The sequence below is a fragment of the Equus przewalskii genome, chromosome X (genome assembly GCF_037783145.1).
Source record: "Equus przewalskii isolate Varuska chromosome X, EquPr2, whole genome shotgun sequence".
NCBI lineage: Eukaryota > Metazoa > Chordata > Mammalia > Perissodactyla > Equidae > Equus > Equus przewalskii.
In genome coordinates, this window is record NC_091863.1 from 17,385,594 (window position 1) to 17,394,329 (window position 8,736).

Below are 8,736 nucleotides of genomic sequence, written 5' to 3' on the forward strand. Positions count from 1 at the left end.
TTGTGACATAAATCAGGCAATGATCAGTCCCTAAAGAGACTTTAGAATCCCCTCCTTAACCAATCAAATAATGCCTTTCACAATCTTGCCTTATTTTACAAAGATTCCACTTTTGACGCTATCCAGCCCTTCCGCTTAGGGGCACTTGGGGAGATTCACTGAATGCACTTTGGTATGACACGATTTCCCCTTGCCTGATGAGCAATAAATTCAGCTTTGATCTTTCAGCTCTGCTGGTCTGGCTATTTCAATATGACAGTGCCTTCATGATTTCATTTTCTTCCCCCTCATTGTTTTAGGCTTTTTTATTTAACATTTTTAGGAGCTCTGCTACTTAACATTGGTCTCCTTGTTTTCCAAAACGCTTTTGTGGGAGCAGGATGTGTTCGACTCCGAGACAGGAGGATTCTGCTGACCTGGATTAGGGACAGCCACCCAGCTGTTTTAGGTAGTTTGTTCTTCTGAAAAATCATCATACAAAAATCCATTCCTCAAACTCCATCAAATCTGAATCCTTTTCTGGCCCTTCTGAACTATCTCCCCTCAAACAAAACAAAACAAAAACCCTAAACTTTAATTACTATAGCTATTTATTTTGGTTCCTCTCTGTGGGTGAGATTTACATTAATTAGCGTATAATGAAGCCTGCCCTTTCAAACAAATTTATTCCTTTGTTTGCGATCACTTGAGCAAACCGACTGCACTGTATGTGAGCACGCAAAAGGGAGGCACTGCAAACAGCTTCTTCAAACCCAGACCCCCAGACCTAACCTTCTCGATCCTTCCCAAGATGCGTGCAGCGGTGCTCACTTGAGATGTGTGAACGGAGACCTGTGGGTTTTTGTCTTGTTGTTTTCCTACCTGCAGAAGAGACACATTTTCTCGGAAAACATTTCCTTCTCTGCGGCTTTCTGGTTAGTATTCAGGCCACCACCTCTGTTATCAGACGGTGGCAACAAAGCTTTTCCGCCTGAATCTTCTGCGAGGTGGCGGGGGAATGGATTGCACAGTAATGAGCTGTTTTTGCAGGCTTCCTTTGGGAGCCTTGTCTTATATCCCTTGGCAAGAGGAACTAATTCAAAACAGCAACCCAACCCTTGGGCATCTCAAATTCACAGAAATTCAGCTGACTTGACAGTAAGAGGGTCTCCCTGAAAATCAGTGCTGTAAATCAGAGCTTCGTTCTTCAAAGGGAGGGGCGGCTAGAGGTTTTCTGGAACCTTATGTAAGACTTTTATCCCTATCCCTGTTTTCAAGCCAACTGAAGATGGTAGGGAGCGTGCTGGGAGCTGGCTTTCTTTCCTGATTATGCTGTTTCATCCTCTAAGCAACATGAACTGAGAGTCTCAGAGTGTTTCCTCTTGGAAAGGCAATCATGGACTGTTATACTCTTCATGAACTTGACCAGATAGACTTAATCTTCTTGAGGGCAGGGCGGGGGATTTTCTCTTTACACCTCCAGTAGCTAACACAGTGCCTGGCACTTAGTAGACCGTCAGTGTATCCTCATGGATGTTAAATGAATGGTCGGTGGGGCTAGTAATGGCTGTGCAGAGTCTATTTCTGTAGCAAGCGTTGCTGTTGTCTTGCTTGCTGCTGTTCTGTGCTCGGGTGTTACCCGGCACATGCTTCCGTTTCTTCTGGCTCCAGCCTCTGCTTCTCTTCTCTCCTGTGTTCAGCTGTTAGTTCTCCTTCTTTCCATCCAGTCTCTTTTCCTTCAGAATATGGTGACTCTCCATCCCTACAAACTTCTCTGCCTCCACCCTGGGAAACCTGCTTAAAACACACACACACACAGACACACACACAGTCACACACACAGACACACACACACACACGCTTATGGCCAGTCTCCAGCCCTGCAGGTTTCCTTGTTCTTTTGTAAGTTCCAATTTCCTTCTCTTTCACCTTCACATCTCTCCCTTTACCCTCAAGGGTCTGCTCATTCTTTCAACTCAGACCAACCTTCAATAATCCCAGGTTCTGCCCTGTCTTCTACCTTTTCTCATCCTCCATTTCTGCTTCCTTGGTGGGTCTCACCCCACACCCCCGGCACTTCCCTGTATTTACATATATCCTAATTTGCCGGAGGTCGGAATTGGGAAGGGGTGGTCTTTGCCTTTCAGATTTACATTGTTAGTAAGTCAAACACTCAAGCAATAATGATAGTTTTTGGGTACAATGGTAGAAATTACATATATTCCTTTTGAATGTGGGATAACTGTTAAGAGGATACAGCTGGATAAAGCCATAGTGTTTTGTTTCATTTAAACTAGTGATTCTTAACCAGGGGCAACGTTGCTGCCAAGGGGACATTTGGCAAAGTCTGGACACATTTTTAGTTGTCACAACTGGGGGTGGAGGAGGAGGGATGCTACTGGCATCTAGTAGGAAGAAGTGGGATGCTGCTAAATATCCAGTGCATGCGACAGTCCGCACAACGAGAACTATTAGGGCCGGAATGTCCATAGTGCCGAGGTTGAGAAACCCTGGTTTATACAGTCTTCTCCCTTTGCCCCCAGGCCCTCCCCTGCCCTGTGTCCTGATGCCCTGGGTCCCTACAACCTCATCTTGTCACTCGTGTCCCATGGCTCAACTGCTGTGTTTCCCGCCACCTGGAGAGCACCGTGTGCTCGGTTTGGATCTCCACGATAAAGGCTGACAATGAACACTCTTCAGTTCATGCAATTGTGGCTATTGGGAGCAGGAAGGGTCTTCAGAAGCTTTTAAAATTCACCTTCTGATTTTTCAGAGGAAAGGGAGAGAAATGGCTTTGCTAAGGTCTCACTGCTACTCAGGGGCCCATGGCCAGGGGTTCCTACTCCCAGCGTTCTCTTTCTTACTCGCTCACTACTTTTGGCCAAATAAGAGAAATACAAGCTAACTGCCTGTGCAAGAATAGGAACCAGATTGATTGGTCTCGTTAAAATAGGAACACAATAATGCACTTCCCGATTTGTTTTTCTGGATTACATCCTCTGGTGCTCTCTGAAGGGTCTCTGCCAGCTACAAGGTATGGCTAATGCAGCTCCCTGTCCTCTTAGGGGAATGCCGTGACTTGACCAGGTGAAAAGCAATTCCAGGCAGGCTGTTAGGAACAACAGCTTTGCTTGGGCAGTCCTGTCACTGCTCTTCATCTCATGCCATGTAGCCGGCTGTGTATTGGGTCAAGAAGTGCCTGAATCTGGGCATGGAGAAGAGCAGAAACACAAACTTTCTGTAATCAGGAGCCCAAATTTGAGACAATTACAAAGCAGTTTGGGCAATTCCATGTCTAACGTCTTACCCCCTGCCCTACCTCTCCGCAAACAACCAATCTTATCAGTGAGGAAAAGGATATTTTGGTGGGAGGGAGATGAGCTGGGCTAATGTTTTTCTAAGCAATGTCTTTTGACCTGCAAACCTCCGAATGGCTTTGGACGTGTGTAAAAATACGTCCTAGACCCACATTTACCACCTCTGGGTGGAGGGCTGGGACCGACGTTGAAATTTTTAACAAGCTCCCAGGTTATCCTTCTGCAGTCATAAGTTTAAGAACCACTGACCCAGACATTTGAATAATTAGGGTTTTTGCCCCCCAAACCGTCCCAGAAAGTCAGAAGCTTTTGGACAATGTATGAATCTTAGAGGGAAAATCTACTACTGAAAAAAGAAAAAAGCCCCCACAAACATGGCTATTTTTGGTGATATCTCATGACCGTAGGGTGACTGAGTTTGCCTGGGGGCTCTGAGGATGCAAAGGCCACGTGTGGCAACATGCATAACTTGCTAGGGAGGGATCAGGCTTTGCTCCTGTTTCGAATTTTGAAAGGGCTGGAACTAGCCTTCTTTTGCTTTCCTGGCGTCTTTTGGATTCCCTCTTGGGAGAGCTCTTAAGGAGAGCCCTTGCCTTGAGGGCTGCTTTTTACCCTGCTCTCCAGGGGCCGTCAAAGTGCCTACTCATTGATCCACCTTGAACAGGTATCAGCATGTTCTAACTAAGAGAGTTAACAGGTTTTGAGCACATGCCTCATCTTAACAGTGATGCTCATTGGCTTTTGACTCCCCCAAAAGCACGAAAAATCTTCCAGGGGTTGTGACACTCCATCTGTGCAACTAGCCACATTTCCTGGGTTAGTGTCTCTGTTTATCCACTTGCATTTTGTAGGACCAAGCTTTGGACTCAGCTCTCCTTTTCCTCTTTCCAAAACTCTTAGTCATTTGCAAAGAGGAAGCTGCTATGCTGTCCAAGAAGCACAGAGTTTCCCTAACCATGGACCATATTCTGTTTTCCTTTCAGAAAGGGATGCAGAGCACAAATTCCTCTGTTTGTGCAAACAAACTGCATAATTAATAATTATCTGACCTTAGTTGACTGTACTTTTTTATTTTCAAGTGGGAAGAAAAGGAGTGAATAGAATCACAGTTACCAAGTTAGCTTTGCAAACTCCCCAGAAGCCCATAAAACAAATTTCAAAATTGTGAGACCAATCAGATCCACTAGATAGTCACTTAACTCTCTGCTTCTCATAAACATCTCTACCCCAGGGCCTTTGCACTTGCTGTTCCATGGCCATGTATGCTCTTCATCCAGATAACCCTGGCTAGCCCTGTTCCCTTGCTTACATTCCCCTCTTCATGGAGGCCTTCACTAGCTGTCCACTATGAGATGGCACTCTCACTCCCCCTCATGATACTCCCTTCTCTCCTGTCCCTGCTTCCGTTCTCCTCATACCACTTATCCCCATCTGATGAATTCTGTACAGAGTCACTCTTTGGTTTTTGTGTATGTATCTCCCTCACCAAAAGGTCAATTCCATGCGGACAGCGTCTTGTCTGTTTGTTTGCTGCTGGAGTCTCAGCACTTACAACAGTGCCTGGCATGGTAGACTCTCAGGCAATACTGGATGTCTGAATGAATGAATGGATGGATGGATGTAGAAATGAGGCCCAAGTTACTATCTTCTTTTTATATAAATTTTCCCCAGAATGAACATGCATGCAAGGAGAGAGTCATGGACTATCGGGGTCTGAAAAAAAGATGGACCTCTGACCTACCTCTAAGCCTGTGGGGATGATTTCTCTTCACTAGCAGCTGCTGTTCCCAGAAACTATGTTAAAAGCTTGAAACAAATAACAATAATGATACAAATCCTTTCACTTTCATCGGTAGAAACCTTTGTATCAAGGACGCATAGCCGAGGCTCTGTTTCTGCCTACTGAATTAATATTTGAATCTCAGTATTCACCATAAAACTTTGGACTTTTATGAAGAAGATTAGGCAAGGCATAAAACTAAATACAAGCATTCGTTGCCTCCGTTATTAACATTGCTCCCCCCTGAATATGCGGCAAGCCACGTGCACACATCTTGCTTTCAATAATGCCACTTTTCCACATATATAAAGAATAGGATCATATGTATGTGTATTTTTTTCGATTCATTCAAGTATTTATTGGGTAGCTAGGGAGATACAAAGGTGATTAAAACATGACCAAAGAAGTGAGGCAAATGAAGAAGTTGTGGAAAGCAAAGTATAAGGTTCACTAAATCACAGTGGTCGAAAGAAAGTGCTTTTGGAGATCCAGTGAGGTTGCTTCCAGCCTGGAAGGGAGTGTGCATGGGTGGGTGGCCAATCAGGGAAGGGGATGGAGATTAAAATAGAAGACTTCAGTCTGGATTGTTGATGATACTCAGGATGGACTATATTTGTCTCTCCTTTTCCTCTCTCCCCATCTTTGGGCTTAACTTACCAGGAGTGCCCAGGATTGTTCAATGTGCTTTTTCTATACTTGCTTGCATTTTTGCTTTAATGTCTTCTACAGAACTAGGTCCTTTTGGTGTTTTAGGAGTTTTTTTTCCTGTTTTTTGAAGGAATCTTGACCTTTTGATCTTGATGTTGATGGTTTGGAGTCTTTTCCATTCTTGTTTGATTTTTGTGCATTTTTGGCTGGAGTATCTCATATAGATTTCTTTACTGGAGCTTTTTATTCAGCTTCTTCCTCATCAAAATCATCATTATCTTCATCATCATCTTTGTCATCATCTTTGTCATCATCATCTTCATTGGCAGCAAGTTTTACTTTTTTCTGTGGAAACTTGCTACCACTTCAAGGGTCAGAATGCCTTCCAGATGTACTAAGGAGTTTCACATCCTCCTCCTCTTCGTCTTCTGTCTCTGCATCTTCCTCCACAGCTACTAAGCATTGTCCACTAATATGCACAGGCCCTGAACCAAACTTCAATCATAAGACCTCGGGTGGTGTTATTTCAAAGTCCCCAAGGGAAACTGCTGTCTGTGCAGACATTTTCAAAGTTGTCAGTGTTACTTTAATTAGACTCCCTTCGTAATTCATTGCCTCTGCTTCAACAATGTTCAATTCATCCTTTGCACCAGCCCCTAAACCGACTTTTCTTAAAGATAACTGGTGCCCATTTTCATCATTATCCACCCTAAAGTGATCATCTTTGTCAGCCTTTAGTTCATAACCAAAAAGGTAGTTCTGAGGCCTCAAGGGGCTCATGTCCATGTCCATCGAACCTTCCATGGGGTGGTGGCATGCACTTAGGTAGGAGAGAAGGCAGATGGAGATAAATGACTACTGTTCTGCGGAACAGCTGCGCAGGATGGAATCAGACTAGGGACTGTGTATTTTTAACATATATATAAATACATATAAAATACAAAGAAATATATATAAAATAAGTATTATGTATACCCCCCCCACACACACACACTAATGTAAGAAACAGGAAGGGCACAATTTTTTCCGATGATTTTTTGTTACAGTCAACCCTTTCTCTCCCTCAAGACTTTAGATAATTGGAATATTCTTACAGGCTAGATTCAGTAATTAGCAACTATTCTTGCCAGTAAGTTGTAATGACCCATTTATAATCTTTTTCAGTCTTACCTATCTTCTTGGAATATCTAATTCTGTATTTCTGAAACCCGTTGAATCATCAGAACTACCTGAAGAGTTAGACCTTGGCACTATTGACATTTGAGGTCAGGGGGCTGTCCCATGCACTGTAGGATGTTTAGCAGCATCCTTGGCCACTACCCACTAGTTACCAGTAGCACCTCCCTCCTAGTTATGACAACGAAAACTGTGTCCAAATGTTACCAAATGTACCCTGGGGGCAAAATAATCCCCGGGATTGAGAACTACTGAGGTGAACCAAGAAGACAGATGCTCAGGGATTCTGACTCAGTAGGCCTGGGCTGGGGCCTGGAATGTTGCTTTAAAACAGCTACCCCAGGTAAGTACAATAATCAGCCGCAGTTGAGAACCACTGCCCAATTTAATCTCCCTGATGAGAATGCGTTCCTCATTCCCAGGTCCTGGCAAGGATCAGTTTTCAACTAACTGAAAGTGGAGTGTCAAAAATAGACGTGTAGAGGAAAAATAGAGGGAAAGAAGTTATTGCCATTTCGCTTCTTCTTTTCCCTCTCCGGGAGGTGAGAGACTGACTCCGACAAAAGCCAAATTGTCAAGCGCAAAGTTGGAAGCAGTCTGGCCTCACCCGTGAAACAAAGAAATAAATAGAAATGGAAGTGTGTGCTTTATCAGTCTGTGGACACCTGGGTACTCTGACTGATACCACAGGGGAAAGCTGGGCCTTTTGCAGTAAAGGCGGCACTGAGAATAAATGCTCCGTGTTGCGGTGGCAGATTTTAGCGCAGTCTCCGAGAAAGTGGGCAATCAACAGTCTATCGAGTTAAGAATCTAAAAGGACAATGGCAACTCAGAAGACATGGGTCTAGCATTTGACCTGTTAGCTATTGATTTTGATGTGGCTGTTTTTAAGGCCTTCCCTCCATTCTTGCGGGTCTCTAAATCATGGCCTGGTACATAATAGCCACTTATTTTTCATCTTCAAAAGTGGATGATCGGAGTTGCATTATGGAGATGTCTGACCCATATACATCTAGATCATTCTTATGTATAATGCCTCTCTTTTCTCCTTCTCTCTCTTTCTTTTCTTATAAAAATGTGGGATGATGGTTATTTATATTGAGATTGAACCATATGAAATTGCTGTTTTCATACATTAAAAAATGAGAGTATTGGCAATTTCATAGCTAATTTTAATCTTTTTTAAATTTTAATCTTTTTATGTCTCACCCCTCTCCCCACCCCCTTCTCTCTCTGTCTGTCTGTCTCTCTTAGTCTCTTTACATGGCTCTATTCTCTATTTTCTTGCCTTTGCAAGCACATGTGTATTACCCGGAATACCAGCTGTGAAGGTCAATAGATATTACTGGGAAAAAATTAAGAAAAAGAAGAGGTTTCAAATTTCAGTAAGTGTTAATTTGAAAACCCACTGATGCACTTCGTATATCTGGAGGGAAGATATACAGTCCAGCCTAAGCAACGGCATGTGAAATTCTTGATCCTGCCGAATGGACCAGTTCTGATAAGAATGTTAATTTGTTTGTGCCACCATTCCTGCATGTGAATAGTGTTGCTTTTTTTTTAATTGGGGCTTTCAGATTCTAGGGGACTTTTCTGTGTGTGAGGATGTAGTACTAGAGGGATTGTTAAAGGAGTAGTGATCTTAAGGCCGTGGGGGTGCGGGGTGCCAAAAATCTCTATATATGTACTGACCAGTAAAGGAACCTGGATGAACAAGCTTTGTCATACTGCCCCGGTGATGGTCCAGGCGCCTGGTATCCAGTTTCCCATCAAAGCTTGCCTTCTGGATGAGACCTCTGGCCCTTGCAGCCTCTCTGTAAGCTTCTCTAAGCGGAC

The 8,736-nt window shown here is 43.7% G+C and overlaps 1 pseudogene; it reads right to left on the reverse strand.

The window, feature by feature from the left end:
- Positions 1–5,630: 5,630 nt before the first annotated feature.
- On the reverse strand, positions 5,631–6,565 carry LOC103566950 (nucleophosmin pseudogene; annotated as a pseudogene).
- Positions 6,566–8,736: the final 2,171 nt, after the last annotated feature.